We start from the raw sequence: 25,390 nt of genomic DNA, 5'->3' as shown, positions 1-25,390 counted from the left end.
ATATGTGTGTATATATATTAAAGTTATTATATAATTTTTTTCTTTTTATTCTTTCTTCCCCTTTCCCTCCGTTGTACCCTAGAAATAAATCCCATTGGACACAAATAGGTATACATAAAATTATTCTATATATATTTCTATTTATCAATTATTTCTCTGGATGTTAATGGTTTCTTTCATCATGTATCCTTTATAGTTAATTTTGGCTTTTATAATAGTCAAAATGACTTATTTGCTCAAAGTTGTTCTTAAAATAATATTGTAGTTACTGTGTTGTAGTATATGATTGTGATAAAATATTACTGTGTTATAAGAAATGATGAGCTCAATGATCTTAGAATAACATGAAAAGACTTCTATGAAGTGATGAAGAGTGATGTGAGCAGAAAGAAGAAAATAAAATATATAATCCAGATTCTTAAAGTGTGGGTTACAACTCCACATGGGGTCTCATAATTGAACATTGGAGTCATGAATTATGATTTATTATCAGTAAATATTTGATTCGTATACCTATTTTATATTGCCAATATACCCAGGATCACATAAAAATTTCTTGGGTGAAAAGTTTACTGATAATAAATAATGGACATTTCTGCAATTTCCAGTTCTTTGTCATCACAAAGAGAGCAGTTATAAATATTTTAGAAAATGTAGGCCCTTTTTCTTTCCCCCTAATCATCTGTGGAAATAAACATGTTAGAGATTGCAACTTACTCCATAGAAAAATAACCATAATTCAAGATTGGTAATATTGAATACCAAGCAGAAACACAAAGTTCAAGAAAAAATTGAGTGGGAGAGAACTTATAGCTGGGAGGAACAGGGAAGAGATGGTGAATCAGCTGAAGCTAAAGAGAAAAAGGAGACTTTTGACAGGCTTGAGAGGTAGAGAAAATAAGGCATGCCAGATGGACAGAATCCTCATGTGCACAGTCAGGAGATAGCAAGAGAGAATATGGAGAATAATTCCTAATCCTGTTCGGCTGGAATTTAATTTTATAAAACTAGTTATGTAAACAAAATGTAAAATGATAGCAATGTAACATTTCAAATCAAATATAGACTAAAAGAACTCCATTAAATAAACTATGTAAAAAGCAATAAAAATCATGAGATGCAATGTAGCATCATAAACAGAGAGCTATTGTTGAAGCAGGAAGACCTGGCTTTCAATATCTTCCTTTAACCCCTATAGGCTGTGTGACCCTGGTCAAGTCAAAACCTCTCAGGCTCAAGGTAATTGTCTGTTAATTGCAGGGAAGATGTAGATCTGCTTTTATAGAGGGACTTCCCTCTCCTTAGACTAATGAGTTTACAAGTTTAATCCCTTTTTAAAACATGATCACTCTGGTTAATATGAAAACATGAATTGACATGATTTTTTTATTGATTGTTTTCATGTATATCTTTCAATAAAGCAACTAAGAAAATTCATCTTCTTGGTTAATTGCATCAATGAAATTAATTGAATAATTATTGCTAAAATAATTACTATTTATATCTGCCAAGATATTGTTTTGTAACGAAGCATATTTGAACACACTATTATCATTTCACTGAGATTAAAAAGATTTTTGTATCATTAATGAAGCATAATATTTAGAAATTGTTTATTTCACCTTTATTTACTCTTTAACATCTATTTTTGTATATGTTTCATAATGTAACATCTCAGTATGAAAGCAAATGTGTATAATTTATAAATAAGAACTTTTTTATATTGATAGGGCTACATTGTCAAAACTGCTTAAAGAATAGTTGTGTGACCCTGAGCAATTCATTTAACCTCTGTTTGCCTCATTTTCCTCAATTGCAAAATGGTAATAATAATAGCACTTACCTTTCAGGGTTGTGAGGATCAAATGAGATAATATCTGTGAAATGCTTGACCTAGCGCATAGTGTGATATAAATGTTTATTCACTTTCCTTGTGTAATCTCAAATCAAATCTTTCAGTGTAGCCATAATGAATTTTTACCTGAGAAAGGATAGAATTAAGCCGTCTGTAATCTGGTCTCTCCTTGGATTTTCATAAGACAAACCCACATTGATAACAAATTGAATAATGTTTCACTATTATTCTAAATCTAGTAATGAGAATGATTTTCTTACTTTCAGGCAAATCAATTCATATCCAATTTGTCCTCAGTACATTTGTGGATATAGTATACATTTAACTAAGCCATTGTGGATGGGGGTACAAGATGAATGCCAAACTTGAATTTGAATGATCAGGTTTGTTTCCTACTAGCTCAGTGTTCTAGAGGAACATTTAAAAAGTAATTTATTCAGCCTGCAGAATAAAAAGCAGGATGTAGGGTGAATATTCGTGGAGATTGAGTTTCAGTGAGCAAGTTGTCAAGAATCATTAACGTGCCACTTATGAGGCCTGACAACCAAATTCTATTTCACAGAAAAGAATTAGCAGGACCATTTGATTTTCACAAATAACCAAAAAGAAGAAGCAGGAGAGGGAGAAACAAGGAGGGAAAAAGCCAAACAAATCCCTGTAGACACCCCCGATTTACAGGAGGGATTCAAAAGTGCCTGCTGTGTGAAAAAGGCACCATTATGGAGAAAATCTACTCAGATTACCGAGTCACAAACAATCAGAAAGGTCCCTGTGATTGACTGTGCCTTCTCAGTATTGTCATACAGCCACAGCAAATTAAATTCATTTGAGTTGGCTTTGTGGTATGCATCCCATAAAGACCTTTATTTTTCTCACCAGTGACATTCTCTTTTTTCCCCCCACCTCCCATGATGTACCGATTATTCAGAGAAATTAAAAATCTCTCTCTCTCTCTCTCTCTCTCCCCCTCTCTCTCCCCTCTCCTCTTCTCTTCTCTTCTCTTCTCTTCTCTTCTCTTCTCTTCTCTTCTCTTCTCTTCTCTTCTCTTCTCTTCTCTTCTCTTCTCTTCTCTTCTCTTCTCTTCTCTTCTCTCTCTCTCTCTCTCTCTCTCTCTCTCTCTCTCTCTCTCTCTCTCTTTCCCTCTCCCTCTCTTTCCCTCTCCCTTTCTCTCCCTCCCTCCCTCCCTCAAAGTTAGTAACCAGCACAGTATATGAAAATATGAGATCAATTCTCCATATTTGCTATAGTGCTAGCAATCCTAGTTTCTTGTTGAGATGTAAAATTGATTCCAATTTTGTTAACTTTGGACATTGTGATTTCTTGATTTCCAGTGTGAACGGTAGCAGCTTTTAAGGATTTCAAATCATTATTTCTTTATCATTATCTGGGAGAGAATCAGTTTATGACTGACAGTCCACAGATGAGGGAGTTTTAGGCTCAGGTGGTCTCCAAATTCCTTTGTAATTCAGGAAGAATTGCTTCTACTCTTGGTGGAAATTTGTTAGTAAACAAGTCTATTCATAAGGCTATTTACTGTCCTTGAGTGTTTGACTCATGTTTAGGAAACAGGCTCATTCAGCAGTCCCTCTTTTATAGCTTTTCTGTTTGAGTTGCATTTTCCCCTTTGCATGGGGATAAGAACAGCATAGCTCAATGCACTTGTTGGGTCAGTGATTCTTTATGTGAAACTAGAACTATTCCCACATGCCTCTCTCTGGTGATAGTATTTACCAAAAATCTCTTTAATATTCTCTTTCATATTCTTTAGGATTATATACTTAGGTCTGGAAGAGACTTCTAAAGTCATTCAGTCTAGCCTTCTTCTCTTAAAGATGATGAAACAGACCCAGGGAAGTTAAGTGAATTTGCCCATATTCACTGAAGCAGTAAATAGCAGAGGTGAAATTTGAACCTAAAGCCTCTGAGTTTAGAGTTTTTTCCATCATAATCATGCTGCTTCTCTTTAAGATGACTTTAGAGATGTATTTTAGAATACAATATGGAAGCTGCTTGTGCTATAACCTGACTTCCTAGTCACCATTATTTAAAGATAGCTTCTCTAAACAGCTGCCTTCAAAATAGAACCCAAGCTCTTTTAAAAGCATTTAGAAACTTTATATAGGTGGTACAATGCATAGAATGCTAGACCTGAAGTTAAACCTGAGTTTAAATCTGACCTCAGACAGTTACTAGTTGTATGACCATAGACAAGTTACTTAACCTTGTTTACCTCAGTTTCCTCATCTGTAAAATGAAGTAGAAAAGGAAATGGCAAACTGCTTTAGGATCTCTACCAAGAAAACCCCAACTGGGATTATGGAGAATAAGATGTCACTAAAATGACTGTACACCAACAAGTCTTTCTGACTTTATTGGATTGTAAAACTATGTGCTAAATATTATGCTGAAAAAAAAAAAAAAACTAAACAACTAAAAAAGAAAAAAAAAAACCCAAAAAACAACAAACCCACTACATTCCCTTGACTTCCTTTCTGACCTGAAGTTGACTTTCTTTCCTTTTTCTCTTCAGTAAGTAGAAATTGCAGAGAACCAGCCTGAAGGAAAGCTTTTGAAGAAGGCTGTGTGTCTCTCCATACACACTTACTGTATATATTTGTTATCTGTTTCAGGGCCTGAGGGCAAGACCAGAATTTCCTGTGCCAAAGGTTCCCAGCTTCTGTCTGTGGGCAGGTATACAAAAGCTCTCTTTTATTTGTCTGAAATGGGCGGTGAGATGAAACATGCTCATTGATGGTTAACAGATCTGTCCCTGAAGACTCTGCTCCTCAGAACATGGCATTTATTTCCTCTGTAAAGCTTTTAGCATTTCAGGTCTGTAAGAGGATTTGGCTGGGAAACCAACTGCTGATTGTCATATTCCTTAGCTCAAAATGTCAGTTACCACTTCCTTTTATTCATCTGCTCATTAAACTTTTTGTATATTTTCTCCCTGATTCTTAAAAATCAGTCATGACATGTGTCATTTCCATACCACTGTATTTCCTTCAAGGAAGGAAGGTACAGATTTGATTGTTTTTTTTTTTTTTTCTTTTTGACATAAGGGTTTTAAATGTCTTTGGTTTCTTTAGAAAAAGTAAGCAGAACTATATGGGTTTATAGGTTTTTCAATTTAGCTAGCACAGGGATTTGTAAAAATAGAAAGCAAAAGGAACATGTAGAAATGGAAGTCCCGGATTATTCCCAAACCTCACTTTGGCCAATAATATTTTATTCCACCAAATTTATATTCTAAATATAGCAAAATTGGCTGATTTGAGACCTATTGCCTGTTTTCTCCTGAACAGCTAATGGAAAATGTGTTAATTTTTAGTAATATAATTTTACATGATTTCATGTGTGCAATGTATATCATATTTCTTGACTTCTTGATGGTCAAGAGTGGGGAAAGAAAATTTGTAACTGAAAATAATTTTTTTAAATAAAAGAAATATATAGGAAAATATAGGCAAAGGCTTGATAGGAGCAAAATGCAAGGACGTAGGAATGGAAGGACCTTAGAGATCATATAATCCAATCTCCTGATTTTGACAAGATGTCCTAAAGAAGCTGAGTGATTTCTTATTGATCAATCATTTCAGCCAAGTCCTACTCTTTGTTACCACATCTAGGGTTTTCTTGGCAAAGATGTTGGCATAGTTTTTCAGTTGGCATAGATTTTCCAAATGAGGAAACCGAGGCAAACAGGGTTAAGGGACTTGCTCAGGGTCACACAGGTAGTGAGTGTCTGAGGCTGGATTTGAACTCAGGAAGATGATGTCACCCGGATTTCAGACTTGGTGTTCTGTCCACTGTATCAAGCAAGCTGAAAGGGGCAGAGCCAGAACTTAGAATCATGTCCTATGATTCTAAGAAAATTATTTTCTTGGAGCAGCTAGGTGGTGCAGTAGATAGAGCACCAGCCCTAAAGTCAGGAAGACTTGAGTTCAAATTTGATCTCAGACACTTAACATTTCCTGTGTGACCCTGGGCAAGTCACTTAACCTCAACTGCCTCAGCAAAAAAAAAAAAAAAAAAAAAAAAAAAAAAAAGAAAGAAAATTATCTTCTCATTTTACTGTGCTTCTCCTTATATGATTTTGCCAAGGTCAAACAGATAATATGTTTTCAGAGTTTAGATTTGAATCCAGGTTTTCCTGACATTAAGACATCAATACATCATGTTATCTTTTAAGTTCAGCCACCTCATTATGGATGAAATACAAATACTCAGCCAAAGTCACACACACACACACACACACACAGAGAGAGAGAGAGAGAGAGAGAGAGACTATATATAAATCTAAATAAATAAATATCTATAAATGTATATATGTGTATAATGTGTATATATAATAAGGAAGGCAAAGGCTTCAATAAATTCCAAACAGGGATTTGAATCTCTAAGCAATTTAAAGTTAGTTGTATCAAAGACATTTTAAAAATCAGAGTTTATCATACAACAAGGCCTAGGTTTTCATGGATTTATTTAGCAGCACCTGTCAGAATTTCATTTTACTCATGATAGAGTGGGGCTTTTAGTTTTGCCTTTGTAGAAGATTGGCCATCTGTGTCTTCCCAGATACCAACACAAGTGCCTCTCAGTCACAGTCCATCCTTGACCCTGTATCCCTTCTAGATCTTTGCCTAGTTAGTGACAGGCACTCCCAAGATATCCCATGCATTTAAGTGAAATGTAAACCAGGGCCCCAGATGACAATCTTGGATACAAGTCCTGGATTTAGCCAACTCTCCTAAATCCACAGTGTATTTTTTCAGAGTAGTTATGGATATAAACAGTTCTATGGCTCAGATCCAAACTCTTCAGACCCACACTTAGGCTTATTAATCTTAAAACAGGTGAGGGTTGTATTCAATGAGAAGGTCATTTATATGGTATTCATTAGTCTCACTGGCCCTTTGGTATACCCTAGATTCGCTGTGCTCTGGAACCCTTAGTATGTATGCCATTAAATCCCAATAGGGCTGTATGTGTTCCTTTGACAAAGGACTGATTTGAAAGGTCCATTTAACTCTGGCTTTGGGCCATCTGAAAGTAAACGGCAATTCATTTTAAAGTTTGATTTGGGGCAGGAGTGCATTGTTCCTAGGAATTCATCTTTGTAATTTCAATCCCTTTGCTTTAATGGAAGGTAAAAGGAATGGTATTTATGCCCCTGGCAATTCTGCCAATGTCTAACTGCAGAACAGTTGGTACAGAGTAGGCAGCACATAGCTAGTAAAATTCCCTCAGAAAGTGACCTCACCATTTTATGAAGACTCTCTGTACATTTCCGAATGGGCCTCAGCAAGGAGCTGCCACTTTGGCCAAGAGGTGGTTTCCTGAGTTTTGCGTAATATTAAACATATGAAGTCAAATAATTCTGAGCAGCCAACAGAAGCAAAATCTGTTTCTTCTATTAGGTCCTGTGACAAGACCTTATCCCTTGTCTGGTATTAGACTGACATCATAGAGATGTTACAGTGGTGACAGAGCTATATATTAAAATGACCTGACAGAGGAATGCCAATGGCAGAAATAGCTGCTGCTTTTCTAAAGAGAAAATCATTGCAGCTATGTTCCTGGTTTTGGTTTTCTCCCTTAGCTGTCTGTAATACTGAGGAATTTTCCTCCTTTAAAAAAACCCAAAAACTCTACAGACCAAGTGTAGGGTAACTTGTCCTCTGTTAGGACTGGATGATATTTCAGGGTCCCCCTCCCAGCAACTAGCAAGAAGAAAAAGATCTAGCAAGCACACACTAACACACGTATTTCAAAATGGCATCCATTCCCTTTTTTATGCCCTGAGCAGAATTCAGATTTGGTCAGCCTCATTTCCATATCTGGAACTGCTGGAATTTCAAAGACATCTTACTTTTTTCTTGTTGGAAAAACAATGTCATTATTTTTGCAATAACTTGATATTCAGTCAAACTTTTTTTCCATGTGCTTTTACATAGCAAATAAACTCTACTTGACCAAGCCTTTAAAACATGCACTGTACACACACACACACACACACACACACCCACACACACAGTAGCAATAGCAGCAGCAATACTAACCAAGAACCCTCAAATCTTTTCCCTGATTGTGCTAGACCTCCTACTAATCTTGTGGCTGCTTTGGATAAACCATGCTATTAGGTAGGAGGGGTATACCTAGTACACTCTGGTATGGTGTCTCCAATATAACTTTGTTACACAAAAGTCTTAAGAAAACAAAAACAAAAGCAAACAAATAACCCCCCTAAAAACCTCAAATCCCATCAAAAACCTGGGATCAAATTTGTAATTTTTGTAGATCTGAGGGATATGTTAGAATTTGGAAGCAAAAAATCTAGCTACCACTGCCTGGTGAAAAATATTTTCACAGCACTTTCAAAAAGTTTGCAAAAATTTGGTTTTATAGGTCTGTAATTTTTGTTAAGAATTTTTTGTTAAAAACAACTCATATACTCAAGCTATGTTTATGTAACCCATCTGGTCAAAAAATTAAAAATCCAGTTATCCAAGTGGTAGTTTTGGCTTACCCCTATGGGGTATTGCCTCTATTGAGGCAACCAGTTTGAAACTTTTACAGATTTAGTTGACTGTATATTTTGGTTTTGTATAGATGTTTCTAATATGGAATAGATTTGGAGTCCAGGTCTGGGCACTGAGCTCTGTGCCTAAAATTGAAAAGGACAGACAAAACAGTACAAAAATCCAAGCCCATTTCTTAGACTACAGGGCTTTACTTCCTTAGATGCTACCAGGAGGTAGAACCTATCCCAAACTGGAAATTTTAAAAGCAGTCTGTTCCTGTGATGTAACTTGTTTGGATTATACATTCTATGGAAAAGACAACTCCCACCCACATTGTAGTGGAACACAAAATGTCCTTCCCCAGCAACAGTGTTTTAGCATCTCCCACATCACTGCTTGGAACTTATAAAATCCTTTTACAGTTAGAAGGGAAAACAATTATATCAAAATAAATATGTAATATTCTCTCTCCAAAGTAACAGACCTTTCTGAAATCTATCTCCAGATATGTTGTGTGTCCATGGACCCCACATTAAGAACCCTTGATTTAGAAATTGAAATGAAAATGAAGGAGTTTGCTTATCTCTCTTGTCCTGTGAAAGTATTGAATAGCAAAAGGTTCAGATTTTATTAGAAGGAGTTCTTAGGGAAGTGGTTTCAACAAGGGAAATCCAACTTTCATTTGAAGCAAGGATGGAGACAAAATGTTTGAAAATAAGTCAGATATATAGGAATTTTGTTTATTTTACAATAGAAATTGTGTAGTACATGACAGAAGAAACTATTACTGAAAAAAATTGAGAGTGAAATAAACCCAAGGAAAGATAGGGATTTAGTGACTATTCCCTATGAGAATGCAAGAGTAGATGATGGGCAGGGGTGTTTATGTCTTTGAAAGAAAATGTGAACAATATTGATGAAAAAATAGGTGGCCAGAAAGTAGATTGAAGCAACTTATTGATAGGGGAAGATTTAGTTCCTGAAAAAGTTTTTGAACTAATGAGTCACATTTTCCAATTGAAAAGTTGGTAGTGTGAGGTGGACATTTGATTGTATTTTAGAGAAATTTTGGCAAAGTCAGTAGTATAGAATGAAAATATGGCTGGTCTATATCTCCTTAAAACTGAGGTTCTGAGAATAAGAAGTCAAATGGGACAGGTATAGAAGGAATCTCCAGTGTGTGAAGTCAAGGATGGTTTTTGAGGCATTGCAAAGAGAGCTTGGGAGAGTCAGGAGTACTGCCTAGAGAGAAATATTAATTTCAATTTATTTAATTCAGGTTTTAAATTTCAGTTTAAATGAAAGGTCTTTTTAGATTTGATAGTCCACTAGGAAACTATTCTGGTGGGAGTAAGGTTAGTGATCAAATCTTATATATTGAGCTTATCTCACAGAATAAACTGCCATGTTTTGTGGTCTGATAAGAAAAGCATAAATTAAAATATCGGGTTAGGGAAGAAGAAAAAAATTCACAACATAGCAATTGCAACAAGGGCAATAGTCATACAACAGGAAAAATTGCTTAGATTTCAGAAAGTAATAGAATTTAGCTCAAAGCAGCAGGAGAAGTAAAAATGTATGAGTTGGGCAATTGTAGCTGTCAGATGGCAATAGAATAGTGTTTAAACCTTGGCATAAAAGTAAGCAAATCCTTGAAAAGAATGTTGATTAAAAGACAAGAGTTATATGAATATAGCTGGAGCTAAAATGGTATTTCTAGTTCAAATTTTACTCACATAGAAAAAAAATGATTCCTAGAAATTGAATATAAGTTTGCCCTAATTCTATTTTTATTTTTAATAAAAACAAACAAAAAAAGCTTCTGACATTTTGGAAAAAATATATCCTCTAGTGATTTATTGCAGATATATCTCATGGCTAGTACTATATAGTTAGAATTGTAGAGATTGAAAATTCAAAGTCTTAGATGTCATCTTTTGTTATAACCTCAGGAAAAAAATTATCTAGCCATTACTTGAATACCTCCTATGACAGGAAACTTATTATCTGAAGAACCAGTTTAATTTTGTGTTTGGGGAGCTCATTTGTCAATAGTCATTTGTATTAAGCTGAAATCTCTTTCCCCATACTTTTTAATTTACTGGCTTGTGTCCACTGTAATAATAAAAACAATAGCATTTTCTATAATATTTATTACATATCAGGTACTGTGCTAAGTGTTGTACAATAATCTCATTTGATCCTCACAACAACTGTGGGATGTAAGTGCTATTATTATTCCCACTTTCCAATGGGAAGACTAAGGGGAAAAAAAGGTTTCCCAAGGTCACCTGGCTTGGAAATGTCTGAGGCCAGATTTGAACTCGGGTCACCCAAATGAACTATCTGAACATTAAATTTTCTGTTTTATCAGAGGTGGTAAGTGTTAGGGTCAGATTTGAATCCAGGTCTTCCTGATTCCTGGCCTGGAGATCTTTCCATGAGCTGCTTAGCTGTTCTTTAGAATACCACTACTATCAGCCTGCCACCCTACACCCTCATGCTCACCCAAAATACAAATAACAAATGAACAATGGTAAAGGAATAAAAAAGGGTAAACTGCATTCAAATATGGAGAGATAATATATGTGTCTACTCTGAGCCCTATCATCATTTGGAGGCAGAGAGGAAATCTAATTAGATAAGACTCAGGAGTTATGTCTATTATGCTTAATTTTAAGAGAATGGAAAGAGGGGAAAAAAGCATATTATGCTGTTAGGAGAGGAAAGGAAAAGTAGTGGAAATTATCTTACAATTATTTTCTCTCTTTTTTTCTTACATTCTTCTTTTTTTTTTTTTTTTTTTTTTTTTTTTTTTTTTTACAAAGAAGATAAGGGAATTGAGAAAGGAGTGTATTCCACACTATCACTCTAAGTTTAATATAGTTTGCTTTTGTCCCCTTTATCTTCTATTCCTTTCCTTATCCAAACACTTATTTCAGTTTCTTACTCTTTTATTCTTTCTTTCCTTTTAAACAGGTAGTTGCCAAACACTCTTAAAGGTTAGAGTTCATTGTGCTAATGACCAATCTCTCCTTCCAAAAATTCTGTCTCTTATTCCCTCCCCACTGAAACTCCTCTTCCCTGGGTTCCCTGTTGAATAAAATGTATTCCTGTACCCCACTCTGCATGTGTATATATATTCTACAATTTTTTTTTACCAATTTACATTAAAGTGATGTTCGAATGTGCACATCTTACCCTCACAACTTCCTCTTTGTGTAGTCTTCTAAATGTATATCTTAAATATATCAGGCAATTTTCTTCATCTTTCCCCCTTTGTTTATTCCTTTTCTCATCTTGCTCCTTTCTTCCTTTAAGATAAACAGCTTTCTATAAGCTATTTTGCCCAATTATATTCCAATAGATTTAAAAATTTAAATGAAATGAATAAATATCTACAAAAATATAAATTACCCAGATCAATGGAAGAAATAAAGTGCTTGAATAATCCAGCCTTAGAAAAAAAGAAATTGAACAAGCTACCAATGAACTTTCTAAGAAAAAATCCCAGGACCAGATGGATTCATAAGAAAATTCTACAAAACATTTAAAGAACAATTAATCCCAATATTATATAAACTATTTAAGAAAAAAAGCAAAGAAGGAATCCTATCAATCTCCTTTTACAGCACAAATATTGTGCTGATAACCAAAGAAGGAAGAGTCAAAAGAAAGAAAATTATAGATCAGTTTCCCTAATGAATATTGATACAAACATTTTAAATAAAATGCTAGCAAAAAGATTACAGTGTTATGTCACAAGGACTATAGAATATGACCAGATAGGATTTTTATCAGGAATGTAGGGCTGGTTCAATATTAGGAAAACTCTCAATATAACTGACTATATCAATAACAAAGCTAACAGAAATCATATGATTATCTCAACAGATGCAGACAAAGCCTTTGACAAAATACAGTACCTATTGCTATTCAGAACAATATAAAATACAGGAATAAATGGAGCTTTCCTTAAAATGATAAGTAATATTTATTTGATATCATTCCTAGCATTATCTGTAATGGGGATAAGCATGAAGCCTTCCTAGTACAATCAGGAGTGAAGCAAGGAGGCCCATTATCATCTCTATTATTTAATACTGTACTAGAAATGTTAGCTAAAGCAATAATAAATGATAAATTAAAGGATTTATAATAGGCAACATGAAAACAAAGCTATTACTCTTTGAAGATTATGATGTTATACTTAAAAAATCCTGGAGAATCAATTTTAAAATCTACTTGAAATTATTAGCAACATTAGCAAAGTTTCAGGATATAAAATAAACACTCACAAATCATTAGCATTTTAATATATTATCAACAAAGTCCAGTAGTAAGAGACAGAAAGAGAAATTCCATAAAAAATCTGTAGACAATATAAAATACTTTCAAAACTACCTGTGAAGACAAATGAGAAACTATATGAACACAACTATAAAACATTTTCCATACAAATAAATTCAGATTTAAACAATTGGAAAAATAGTAGCTGCTCATTGGTAAGCATACTTACCAATAATAAACATGACAAATCACCTAAATTAATTCATTTATTCAGTGCTACACCAATAAAACTAACAAAATTATTTTATAGAGCTAGAAAAATAATAATAAAATCCATTTGGGAGAACAAAAGCTCAAGGATATCAAGAGAATTAATAAAAATGTGAAAGAAGGTAGTCTAGCCATACAAGATCTCAAAATATATAATAAAACAGTAATTATCAAGACAATCTGGTATAGTTAAAAGTAGAGTGGTATATCAATGGAATGGATTAGGCACAAATCATATTAGAGTAAACACTCATAATCATCTAGTATATGATTAATTCAAAAATTCAAGTGTTTGTAACAGAAACTGATTATTTGACAAAAACTGCTGGGACAACTGCAAGATAGTATGGCAGAAATGTAGTATAGACCAATATCTCACACCACATTCTACGATGAAGTAAAAATGGATACATAATTTGCATATGAAAGGTGATATGATAAGCAAATTAAGAAGGCATGAAATATTTTATCTGTCAGATTTATGGTTGAGAATAATTTAAGACTAAAAAGGTATAGAGAATATGGCAAAATATAAAATAGATAATTTTGATTATATAAAATTAAAGGTTTTGCACAAACAAAACCCCAATGCAACCAAAATTATAAGGAGAGCAGAAAAGTGGGGGAAAAATTGCAATAAGCATCTTATCTTCATAAAGGACTTATTTCTCAAACATACAGAAAGCTGAGTCAAATTTATAAAAATACAAGTCATTTTATAAAAAGGATATAAACAGGCAGTTTTCAGAAAAAGAAGAAATCAAAGCTATATGAAAAAATGCTCTAAATCACTATTGATCAGAGAAATGCAAATTAAAACAACTCTGAGATATCATTTCACACCTCTAATGAGTGCTAATTACTAAAAAGGAAGATGCTGGATGTTGGGATGGGGAAAACTGGGACACTAATCCATTGTTGGTGGAGTTGTAAACTGATCCAACCACTGTAGTTCTATAGAGAAATTTGGAACCATGCCCAAGGTGCTATAAAACTTTTTTACCCTTTGATCCAGCAATACCATTGCTATGTCTATATCCCAAAAACATTCAGAAAAAAAGGGGAAAAAAGACATATTTGTATAAAAATACTTATAGCAGTTCTTTTTGCAGTAGCTAAGAATTGGGAATCAAATGGGGAATGGCTAAACAAGCTATGATGTATTATCTGGAACATTATTGTATATGTGGTATAATATTTGGAATGTTATTGTGCTATAAGAAATGACAAGTAGGATGAAACCCGGAAAGACCTTCATGAGCAGAGGCATAGTGAAGAGAACTAAACAGCAATATTTTTTGATGAAGAACTATGAATGATTTATCTATTCTCAGCAATACAATGATACAAGAATCAATTTTGCTTACCATCTCAGAGAAAAGAGGGAAGGGAAATGAAGAAGGGATAAAATTTGAAACTCAATTAAAAAAAAAGCTTAAAATAGAAAAATAATGACATACCTTACTTTTTTCATTTTCTGGAATTTTTTTCAAAATATTTTTATTGTCTCATGGACTGAGAATATGTAGTCATTAATTTATGCTCAGTCAATTTTAATTTTCAAAGAATTTGTTATTTGGATTATGTTTTATACCTCCTGTACTAAGCTATTAAGTTTTTCTTCTTTATCTCTCTTTAATTTCTAAATTTTTTGCTAGCTCTCTCATATGATTTATAAAATTTCTTAAAACTCTTTTAAATGATCTCTTGTTTAATTTCTCCTGAGAATTTTATCCAGACTTATGTCCAGGCTTTGTTTTATTTTTTGACTCTTTCCTTGCAGATGTTTTACAATCTTTTTTTTTCTTACAGATTTGTGCCTTGGGTATCTCTATGACTATAGTAATTCTTTAGAGTGAGAGTATTTTTTTTATTCATTCTTTTAATTTTACTTGTTGAATTTATGTTCTGGGTTAGGCAATTCTGGAGGGAATGTCTTTTTTTTTTTTTTTTTTTTTCTATGTTCTGTTCTCAAGTCCTGCTGGTGCTTTCTTCAGGTATGGACTGCTATATATGATGACCATTTGTCTAGGATATTTTTGTGGGGTCTCCTTTGTTATATGATTTAGACTAAATGTCCTAAAATATTATGATTCTTTGAGTATCGTTGAGGTCAAGAGAAGAGAATAAAACAGAAAGAAGGTATTTTCTCAGTGCTAAATGCTGCAAAAGGTCAAAAAGGAAGATGACTTAGAAAAGGCCATTTGATCTAGCAATGAAGAGTCACTTGTGACCTGTTGGAGGGAATTTCACTAGAGGATTCAGCAGCCTATTGCAAGGGTTAAGCAGAGTGGTTAATGAAAAAATGAGAAAATTCAATATAGACTATTCTTTCTTGAAATTTGACATCAAAGGAAGTTAGAACTTGAAACAATGGCAGGATCAAAGGACAGGGCTTTTAGAATATGGGAAACCCGAACATATTTTTAGGCAGAGAAAGAGGATTCAGGAGAAAGAATGAGATTGAAAATAAAAGAAAGTAGAGTAAGCTTCTTAGAAAAGGGGGAATGGGAAAAGGGGACAAGTATTTTGGATTTGTTACATGAAGGAGACTTGAACTCCCTAAGGATTCCTACTTATTTTTTTACAAGCTTCTCTTAAAACCACATTTTGATCCTTCCTATTCAGTCTGAAGATCCTTTACATGACAGAAAATTGAGCAGATTCTGAATCGAATACATCATTTTTCTCTTTTATCTGTTAATGATTACAGTGTCTGCCTCAAACAGTAGACCAACCCCTGTTCTCCTTTCCCCCATAAATGTGAATTTAAAAGCCCTTTTTTGTTGTCAGTGCATTTTAGATAAGCCTGAGCTTGTTCAAGGCTTTGGACTCTTTGAGATTATTCTGATACTTGTTTTGTATAGTATTGTATAGTATAGCATTTGTATAGTTTTGTATAGTATTTGTATAGTATAGTACCAACTAGAATTTTACATAATTTTTTAGTCACTAAGAGAAATGAATATTAAAATATGTACTACCTAGAAATTCTCAAGATATGTATTATTTATAATCTTTTTGTGGCTCTTCAGGAAGCTCAATCAATAAGCATTCATTTAGAGCCTACTATACTCTAGGCATTGTGCTAGTTTCTGAAGATACAAATAGAAAATTGAAAGTCTCTTTTCTCAAGGAGCTGAGCTTTTCTTCTACATTATTTGTTAATATAATTCCTTTTGTGCAAGTAATTCTGCTATTGAAATTCCATTTCCTCATTTCTGTAACTCACAGGGCTTCATTTTGGCAAATTGGTAATTTTCCAAACTTTTCACAATAGTTCAGACTTGGATAGGCAATCTACTTCAAAACATTTCTCGTATTTTGAATTTTATTCAAAATACTTATTAAACTAGAGGAAAAGAAAGTATGTATAAATATATGAGGTTAAGTCCTGGAACACAAGTGATTTGTAATTTAGGGGCTGCTTGATTAACACAACTCTAAATAGAATCAGGATGAAAATGCTTAAGCACATTTGTTTGATAACACTGTTCATCTTGATTCAGAGCTTCAGAGGCTCATCTTCACCTTTCAGTTGCTAGGTGATAAATTTAAACCCCAGATTGATTAGATTTTTAACTTCTTGTGACTATGGTCTGCAAGATCTTGCTCTTTGTATTTCAGCACCTAGTAGAGAGTTTTGTCCATAGTTTCTTCATGCATAATGAATCTTTAATTGGATCAGTCATGAAGGCAGCCTTCAGCTATGGGATTTTATGAGAATTTCCTCAGAGGGACATTAGGATTTAGGGTTAGAAGACCTCTCTTTAGAGTTAACTCAGCTTTAGAGAGAAAGAGTTCCTTAGAGAGGACATCTAGTTCTATCTCCTCCTCTTACAGGTGAATCAATCAGGCCCAGAGAGGATCAGTGACTTATCCAATATTGCAAAGTGTTTTAACTATCAAGGCCTGAGCCAGGATTTGAATCCAGGGCCTCTGATTCCAAATCCATTACTTATTCAACTGTGCCATATGACCTCAACTGACTGTGAAATAATATGACTTCAGAGGGAAGAAGAAAAAAAATGGAAGACTTTCCATCCTGAAAGTTGGTGCTATTCAGCATTGTCCAAAATTATTCAATAACCCAGTGTTCAGAGAACAGTTAAATGGTGATAGAAAGTAATTCCATGTCATTTCTCACTGTCCAATGGACCCCAGATTACTTTGTCATTGTAATTGTGTGCAAAAATGGATAGGATATCAAGTGACCTTTGAATGCAGCCCATTTCTAGAGTGGTTAGTGCCAGGATTCAAGCTGAATATTGTTTTTCTAAATGATGAGTTTAAACATGATGAGGAAATATAATCCCTGGCAGTTTTAAATTTAAGGGAATGCAAGAGTATAGTGATAATATTAGGCACTCAAATAAATTTGAAATGAAATAAAGGCACTTTGTTATCCACTACTACTTAACATTGGCCCAAAATGATGTGAAAATTAAGGTACATAAAATCAAAATGATCCCAAGATGCCACCTTGTGATAGCCAATGGCTCTTGGCCTACCATCCAACTCAGGTCTAATTTTCTATTTATGTGAAAGGGGAGCTCTTGAGCTTTCTAAAGGATTTATATTGCTCCATTTATATGTCAGCACCAAATCTTTCTCCCACAGAAAGCCACAAATCTAGTCTCTAACATGCTGATGTATATTGTTGGACCAAATCTGAAAAAAATAAAATGAGATAGACCTAAATTTAGGAAGTTCCCTGAATAGAACAGCTTTCACTTTAGGGCAAAACCCTAAGGACTAATCCCTGGAGAGAAATTGCTCACTTAGAATTGTACATATTAAAGAGGAAGTCAGGTTGGTTGGGAATGAGAATTCCCCTTATGACCCTAAGAAAGTAACAGGATAAGCAGTTGAACTTGATGTAGTAACTGGTGATTAACGAATATACCTACTATGGGTTACTAAAAATGACTGGACACATTTTTCCTTCTTCACAATTTACTTGCTATATTCAGGAAGAGTATATATATATATATATGTGTGTGTGTGTGTGTGTGTGTGTGTGTATTAGGAGGTTATTTTCTTTTATGTTTGCATGTGACTTGTATTTTGTGTGTTGTAAGGGAAAGGAGAAGTTTGGTAAACATTTGTTTGACTTTCCCTGAACTATAAATTGTCTTCTCTCTTGATTTGATTCACTACTTTCCTGTTCTGGTTATAGACATAGAGGGGATAGATTAAATGGCTGGGTCAGTTAGAGAAGGCTGCCTGTACAGTAGAACGAGGAGGGAAAGCCCATATCTGTGCCAGTTTATAGAAATTAGAGCAATTTTGCATATAAAATAAGAAACCATAACTAATTAACGCCAGGCAGGTGGTCTCGATGGAAATTTCAAATCCAAAGTAGGTCATTGGGGAATACAGGACTTGGCAAGCGAAATTAGTAACCGAAATCATCCTGTAAGACCAGCCAAGTGAGACCTGGGCCAACTGCCTTTACGAAACAAGTTGCTGGTGCCAGTCATTTCTGGGAAAAAATGAGCCAAGGACAAATGACTGAAGTTCTTAAAATGAGCATGATTACAATGAGACTTCAGGGCCTTTTAATTTTTCCCTGCAGGGTTTTTGTTAAATGCCAAAGCTATTTTGTAAGATCAGAATCTACAATTCCTGTGCAGTGCAGTACAAATGAAGCAGGGAAAAAAAGATGGAGGAGGGTTGAGTGAAGCCCCAAACAAAGAGGAGGGTGTGAAGGCTTAGTTTAAGAGAGGCGTAGCTCCAAAGCGGAAACATTTAAGCCCCTAGTGATTGTCAAAAAGTAAAAACAGTTCTACCAGGAAGAAGAGAGCTAGCTGAGACTAAGCCAGAATTGCTGAGCTGTGGGAGCAGAAAATTGGTTTTGTTTTGTTTTTTTATTGCTGCTGGAGGACCCACAGAGAGAAAAAAAAGCAGGGAAGATGAAGATGAGAGAAAGGGGTGTTCAAGGTGTGATGCTCATCACTAAAATGTGCAGGCCTGGCCTTCTTTGCTTTCCCTCTTATCCTCACACTCCTTGAAAGATGGACATAAAATCACAGCATTTTAGAGCTTAAATGAACCTAATGTTCACTTAATCTAACCTCTTATATAATCTATGACAAAATCAAGGCCTACAGAGGCTAAAAGTTAAATTTAAATTTAAAGCTGAGGTTAGAATCAAGCTCTGTGGCCTCCCAAAATAATTTTATTTTCTTTAGAAATGCACTACAGACAGAAAATGGGGGAAATTAAATTTAATTATAATATTTATTAAGTACTTGCTAGGTGCAGAACACAATGTTAATCAAAGCTAACATTTAAATAGTACATTTCGGTTTGCAAAGAATTTTTCGTAAGTTATCTCATGTGATCATCACCATAATTGGAGTGAGTTAGGTGCTAGTATTATTACCCTTATCTTATAAATGAAGAAATTGAGTCTGAGAGAGACTATGTCTTTCCTTAGGGTCACAATACCCAGTAATTGTCTCAAGAGTCAAAGGTCTTCCTGACTCTTCCTCTACTCACTGTACCACCTACCTGCCAATATTTCAATGGATCTGCAATCACTTCAATGGAAGGTCTTCTTATGTCAATGTAGATTATACCTCTTCAACAATTTTTTAATATGGTCCATCTTGGGCCATTCTTGATTGTGTCCCCCTATAAATCTTTCACAAAATATCTATTCAAAGTGATAGAAATATCAGATGCCTTTTTTCTAGGTTTTAATATTTTGTACCAAAGTAGCATGAACAGAGGGATGATGAATTTTGAGTACAAAAAGAGTAGAGATGTGATAAATCTTCTATAAAGAAATGGATCTCTGCCTTTTTTTCTTTGACTACTCTTATTTGAGTTTCCCCATAAATGTTCCCCAGAGAGTTCCACCAACTTGCTAGGAGCCCTAGATCAGGGCTTCTTAAATTTTTTTTTCCACTCATGACCTTTTTATGCCCCAGAAAGTTTATGTGATTCCAGGTATATAAGTATGTAAAATAGATATACAAATCAAACATTTACTGATCATTATAATTTCATGTCATCAGGATATCAAATGAAAAATTCTCTAAAAATTAAAAAATTAATATCACCCAGAGGGTGATTGAAATACACATTATGGTTATAAGTAAGTTGTACCATCTGACCAATGAAGAATTTTGAAGAATTATAATTTCATTTACTTATGAGACCACATATGGGATCTCAGTTTAACCACAGTTTAAGAAACTGAATTCTAAGTCATTTGTCATTACATGGATAGATACCCAAGTGTTCCTTGATTATTCTTTACTATTTCTTGACTTCCTTTCCAGTCAACTATCTCCAAATATCTCTCTTATAGTATCACTTACAGTCAGGTATTTCTCTTATTCAATATTTCATTGTTAATGTTTTGCATTCTTTTTTGCATAGTTTTTTATGTGATCCTAAAGCCCATTTTCTTGGGGACTAAAGTATTCTGTGATTTACTCATATAGCACCACTGAAAGATTTAGCTTGGCTTTCTAGCAGATGGTTATAAATGAAACTTGGCTAAAGGACTTTTAGCAAGCAGTGGCAACTTTCTTTACAACAACATGGAAGACAGAGTTCATCTTGATACTTTACTGAAATCTCTATTTTAGTTTTTACATTTCTTGGGAGGGACCGAGCTTTTAGGTTCTCTTACTGTACTCTTTTCTTCTCTTCTTCCTCTCCAAAGGCTCCTTAGGATTGAAAACAATAAGGAGGATACGATATACTAAGAAGAATCAAAAGGATTTGAATTTAAGACTTTGTTACCCTAAAGCCCTCTCTTTAGTCATGGTGTCATGTTGTTCCTCAATTATAAACAATATTAAATATCAATATACTAAAAGTTGCTTTTTAATTACTTGCCATATATTTTTAATGATATTTTGTCTTAACACTGCAAAACAATGAAGATATATAGTTCACTATTGAATATAAATTTTGGTACATTGATGTAATAGAATACTGACATGTAATTAAGACTGACATGAGAAACACAAAAATATCTTTTAAAAAAACTCGAAAAAAGCAAAGCAAAAGAATAAAAGCAGTATGAGAATAACAGTATAAATTATGATGATATAAGAAGAAAAATTAATAAGAATTAAAGGACAATTGTGATGGAAACTTGAAAGGGATAAATGAAAAATTGTGCTTATCATTGGTTGATTGTAAAAAAATATTTTTTGATTTGGTACAGAAAAGTGCTTCATTGTCAAGGCTCTTTTCCTTCAAGTCATTTTTCATCTATACAGCAAAATCATTCAATAAGGTTTAACAATCTAGTGATTATCAATATTACACAGGCATAAAATGAAAAAAGATTTCATGCCAAAGATGTTTGCATTGGGGTGTAGGAGAACAATTACATAGTCTAAGTTTAAAGGTATTCTTTATGAATGATGACATGCTTCGGATCCTCTTCTAAAAGCATAATATTGTTCTAGTTGCATCAAGTCTTATAAAGTGTAGAACCTCCTTGAAGACATAAGTAATCATTCAAAAGAGTCTGGCTTGACTATTCACATGAGAAAAAGGATGAATAATGTCTATTCTGCAAATTATGAAAATTATTTGGATGAATGGGTCTTATCTATCAGTATGTATTGTGAGATACATATTACAGATGAACACTGAGTTCAGCCAATAATTGAAAAAGAGAGCAGACTTGATTGTCTTTGGAAAAATTACTAAATTTCTATAATTATTCAAATATTCACTTAAAAAGTCCAGTTCTGTTGATATTAAAGTAATGTTCTTATTTGTCATCAGGACATCAAATGAAAAATTCTCTAAAAATTAAAAAAATTAATATCACCTAGAGGGTGATTGAAATACACATTATGGTTATAAGTAAGCTGTACCATCTGACCAATGAAGAATTTTGAAGAATAAGAGTTATAAGATGTCATCAAGGAGTTGTATGACACGAAGAGAAGATGAACTGGCAATATAAGGAATAACAATTCAACAGCTCTAATGCTTTACTTATAACCTTGAATAACCTGGAGAAAAATAGGAAGACCTCCAGCTTTTACCAGGTGGACTTCCTCTGAGAAACTGATAGAGATATAGACAAGAATTGCAAAGAATAGGCAAGAATGAATGAACAGCAACCCGAAAAGTTGGAGGAAACTTTCAAATTTTTGAAATCATAGAACTATTTAAATATTGAATTCAATTTGACCTTTCTATTAAAAAATAATTCTGCTTTGAAATAAAACTTTATTTTCTTTTTGATGACATATTCAAGATATATTTCCAAACAATGGTATCACTGCATTTGCAAGGAGTTTCCTACAGTTTTTAGCATATTGATAATAAAGTCTGAACTTGATTCAGGTAGTCCCTTTGTAATGTAGGTACAATATTGGAATGAAATAAGACATTTGTAGATCATTTAGTAGCTAATAAAAAGAGATTACTTAGGCATAGCATAGAAATAATTATTCCACAAAGATTCATCATTTAGTTTTGGAAGTTCCCCTCCTCTCTGTATTAAAATGAGTTTAGTTAGCATTCAGAATGTGGTGACTCAAATGGTGCTGAAACATTTTCCAATTTGAATGACCTCAAAACTTTTATGTGGGTAACTTTTTATATTCTTATGTGATAAGTAAGTCACGTTAAAATGGGCTATCTTGAGACCCCACAAAGGAGACAACATATCTAATACATGTTGGACCTTCCCTTAGACAAAATGAGAAAGCTGGGAGCTTTGGAGTTGCTGTACCACTTTAATCCAGGGAATGATTATGCCATTGCCGTACCTAGATGCAATCTTAAAGAATTGCAGTAACTCACTCTTATCTCCAGTTAGCTGCAGTTAATATGCTTTATTAAATCTCTGGACACAGAAATCTTCTGAGAGGTTTTCTTCTTTTCTTCTCCTGTGTGGACATAGGTGATCTCATAATCATGCATTTGGAGAATTATTTGCCATTCAATGACAGCTTCAAAATGGATAGAAGGAATTGTCTGTCTGCTTATTGTTTTCAAATTCCTCTAATTCAGCAGGCCCTTACTCTGAAAGTTATAGTGTATAGTCATAATTTAGATATGGAAGTAGGCATATGAGGGTGGAGTAATTATTGCTTTTTTTCTTGATTGTCTTTTTCATAATGGGATTTATGATTTTTTTTCAAAATTTGTTAGCCTACATCTTGTTATTCCACCATCTCAAAACTAGATGCTTCAATATTCTCAAAAGTATATTTGTTCCAGTATGAACATGAACTGTGTATATTTGATCTTGTTCTGCTACTCTTCTAATTTCTGTGCTTTTGTACTTTCTCTTAAACATTTCAGGAACTGTTATATTAGAATTCAATATGGTGGCTCCATTGTCAAATTAAGAAAAGAGTTTGTAATAGATATCTTCACAGATCTTTCTCAGTTTTTTTTTTGTCTGCTCATCATTCTTTCCTAAGTTTCATCCCTAAATGCCTTCAGGATGATCTGACTTAGTTAGTTTCTGCCAAGCTTCCTGTAAACTTAGTGTTCCTCCACTGATTCTTGTTTTATGAGATGAGAGTGCTCATAATCTTTCACCATTCTCCTCCATAAAATTTTACAAACAAATTTATATTCTGAACTTGTGCTGCCCTTGGATTCCTTATCTCTCTGCTTGGCAAGGAAACCATGGATTTGTTGGATAAGACTGTTTTTAGTCTCTTTTAGTCTCCTCAATGTGGGAATTTATGTGTATTGGTTAAACTCCCTTAGGAAATGGTAATATTTCATATTAATACCTATTATTTTATCCTTTTGTTCTTTTTTTTTTTTTTTTGGCATCAATAACTAGTTAAGCAGATCAGTTTGGAGTCACCTGAACTGTGCACTATATCTTTTTATGTTTCTATTCTTCTAATTTACTTTTGGTTTTTGCTCTAACAAATCAATTTTAGACTATACATTGACAACTTACTAGATAATAAATCTTACCATGGCAATCAATCATTTCCTCTCTGTGAAATATATTTGAACAAAAATTTTTATGTGTTTGATATCTTGGAAAAATATATTCCTTAGACTTAGGCATAATGTTTCTTTATAGTCAAAAAGCCATTGAACCCTCTTTTTATTTGAACAATGTTTCTCAGTATGCTATGTTACCCTTCCTATGCCAATATTTGCTTTAAAGGGGGCACCTAGATGGCACAATGGATAGAGCACCAGTCCTGAAATCAGGAGGACCTAAGTTAAAATCTGGTCTCAGACATTTAACACTTCCTAGTTGTATGACCCTGGGCAAGTCACTCAATCCCAATTGCCTCAGGAAAAAACAATTGCTTTAAAGTCACCAAATATTAAAGAACATACTTTAATTCTGCCCTTATATACTTGCTAACTGTGTGACTTCCTTAGCATCTCCATATCTCAGTTTCCTTACCTGTCGAATAGGGATTCTGAATTTGATGACTTACAAGGCTTTTCTAGCTCTAAATCTATGATTCTCTATATTTTTTGGCAGTTTTACAAGTAAAAAATTAATTCTTCCTTCTCAATCTCTGAAACAAGTGTTAATCCATAGATTGTAATTATATTTGTGGTAGCCATTATGAAAATACTTGTTGAAAGTGCTACAATATGAGATTACTAAGTAGACCATGGAATGATATTGTTGTTGCATTTTAATATGAAATAAAACCATCTTGACAAAATCCTTTATTTGAGGGATAGTAGTATTTGAGATAATTTTTAAACTCAGGAAGATGCTTTTTCTTAACTTATGGGCTGGCCCTCTATCCACTGCTCCACCTAACTTTTCATTAATTTATGCATCTCCAAAGATAACATGTGAACCATCCTTCTATTTAGTTATGAATTCCAAATTGTCTCTCTTGCTGTTAGCAAGAATTCCAAATTAGTATAATTTAGTTTTTTCAGTATGTCCATTCATTGGTTACCAGTGTATTATCAAAAACTAAATTAATGCTTGGAGTTAATGAAATATTCCATGTTTGTTCTGACCAGGGAAGTATACAATAAATGAGAATATTGTCTCAGTTATTCTAAATGTTCATACCATCATAGGTTCAGTTATTATCTCTTTGCAGATGGTTTCTATATCCAAGCTTCATTTTCTACAACTTTGCCACCATGACTGCTAAAATGGATCAATACTGCACAAGACTGAAAGTCATCTTGAAATTTGCCTTGTTGCAGAGATTGCAGAATACTGGGTGACTCTCCTCTCTGCACTTAGCTAGACTATTCGTTTGAAAGAAATCTATCAGAACATCCATCCATGGTTAAAATATTTCCAGAATGGTAGTATTTCCCAGAATATGTGTTCCACTAGAACAGTTCTATCTGCCAAGTCAAACCAGAAACTATAGGAACACAATTATAAGATACATTTTACACAAATAAAGTAAGAACTAAACAATTGGACAAATAATAATTGTTCATGAGCAGGCTAAGTCAATATAACAAAAAGAACAATTTACCTAAATCA

The sequence above is a fragment of the Sarcophilus harrisii genome, chromosome 1, assembly GCF_902635505.1.
Source record: "Sarcophilus harrisii chromosome 1, mSarHar1.11, whole genome shotgun sequence".
In the NCBI taxonomy this organism is placed as follows: Eukaryota; Metazoa; Chordata; class Mammalia; order Dasyuromorphia; family Dasyuridae; genus Sarcophilus; species Sarcophilus harrisii.
The sequence above is the reverse complement of the archived record's forward strand: the minus strand, read 5'-3'. Positions refer to the sequence as shown.